Below are 2,198 nucleotides of genomic sequence, written 5' to 3' on the forward strand. Positions count from 1 at the left end.
TGGCTTTTAACCTCTTTAACTTCTGAGTAACCACAAAAAAGGGGGAACCCAAAACATACTCAGCCCATGATTGACTTACTACAACAACAAAGTCACAATGTTCTAACCAAAAACGTTGAAGCCTAAAAGGGCAGTTCACAAGCTTGGGAACTGGATCAAAGTAAACTACTAGCGGTGAGTGATCCGATACCGATCTGGGAAGGACACACTGGTATGCATCATTGTAAAGGTCTAGCCAAGCCGAATTGCAGAAACTTCTGTCCAACACAGCAGCAATGTTCGCTCGCTTCCTGTTATTGCTCCAGGTAAATTTATTCCCTATAGAACGCAGAAGCAAGAGGGAAGAGTCCAGAAAAGCAGCAAAATCCATAGTAGAGCTAGATTTAAAAGCCCCAGGGCCTCGTTTCTCCGATGCAAGTAGGGTCACATTGAAGACACCAAGAACGATCCAAGGTAGCACTGTTATAGGTTGACTCGAAAGATCCATCCATAAATCTCTCTGCCTAGCACGAAAGCAACTGGCATGTACTGATGAAAGAAAGAATTTCTCCCCCCTCACATCAAAGAAAACAGTGATTTGCTTATCAGAGGAACTAACTGTAAGGGTATTTATGTAATATCCCTTTATATGTTCTAATATAATCCTACTTGTATTAATGCCCAGGCTGTGAGGGGCAATCTAGTAATTAGCCCATCTGACCTAAACCCTAGTTTTCCTATATATACTAGCTAGAGGCAGCAGTCTAGGTATTCCAAACTAGATACTCAGGGTGTAATGCTTTAAGCAACCTTGTGCTTAAAACCCTAACCCTAACAATCTTAAAGCATTAGGATATTTGTTTCCCTGCGATCAAGATCAGCTTTGGATTTTTTGGATTCACAATTTGTTTTTGAGAGATCGGCCTTGGTGTTCGTCATTCACGATTCCAAGATCGGCTTCGTGTGTGTTGATCGATTTATGGTTCGTTGTTCTTCAATCACGGTTCTGCTCTTGAAGTTCGTTTTCGGTTTGTTTTTCCTTCATTGATTAAATAAAGGAAAGTGTGAAACAGAGTGCACGCAGTCCCTTGATTGATTAAACTAAGAAGAAAAAGAGCAGCTTTTGTCTTTTCTTGTGACAAAGCTTTAATCAAACTTTGATTTGATCGAAAGGAAAACAAAAAGGAAGGTTTGCAGAACGCTATTTTCAAAGTTCTACTTTATTTTCTTTGATTTGATTATTTAAAAGAAAAGAAAAGAAGAAGGCATTAACTTTGTCAGAAAGTACGTTTGCTTTTGGAATCTTTGCTTTTTGATTCAATTCAAAAGCCAAAAGTGGTTTGGCATTGAATGTTCGTTGGCATTAAAAAAAAAAAAAAAAAAAAAAAAAAAAAAAAAAAAAAAAAGGAAGAAAGGACAAAGGTACAAAAGAAAATCGGTTTCTCAAAGTTTTTCTGACAAAAGCTAAAGCATCTGACGGTTTGGTCTTCATTCAAGTTCTGGAGAAATTCAGAGATTCAGAATTTGAAGCCGATCACTCCTTCTGTTCCGCTGCTGGTTTCTCAGACGCACTCAAGTTCAGGAATTTGTTGAGTTCTCGTTGGAGTGGGACTATTTTATTTAGTGACGCCGTTGCATCGCTGTAATCTTTTCCTCCATCATCTGAATCCAGGGTTCTCCATCTCAGGTGTGATCGTTCTTTGAAGTATTTATTTTTTATTTAAATTTTTACTTGGACATATAAACAAATCACTTAACAATGGAGAAACATGCTGTTCCAATTGAGATGATCAAATTGGAAAGCTTTAGTGGCTCGAGTTCGAGTTCTTGGAAAAGGAGGACTCGGTTTAGATGAAGTACCTCAATATTTTCTACATTGTAGTAAATAAATTTTCGATTGTACGGACCTAATGAAGCCCAATGGATAAGTGATGAAGACTTTTGCAAAGACTACCTATTGAACTCGCTGTCGATAGGTGGCAGAGACCTATAGTAAATATGAGACCGCAAAAGAGATTTGGGAAAACCTAGAAGCCCAATTTAAAAAGGAGGAGGACCTATCAAAAACTCACTTGGTTGCCAAGTTTATGGACTTCAAGTTTCAAGAAGATAAGGAGATACTTCCACAAGTAACAGACTTTGAGAACTTGAGAACAAAATTGAACCAAGAAAACATCCCCATTGTTGATGCATTCTTAGTGGGTGCAATTATCTTTAAG

This window comes from Telopea speciosissima, chromosome 6 (genome assembly GCF_018873765.1).
Source record: "Telopea speciosissima isolate NSW1024214 ecotype Mountain lineage chromosome 6, Tspe_v1, whole genome shotgun sequence".
Classification (NCBI taxonomy): domain Eukaryota; kingdom Viridiplantae; phylum Streptophyta; class Magnoliopsida; order Proteales; family Proteaceae; genus Telopea; species Telopea speciosissima.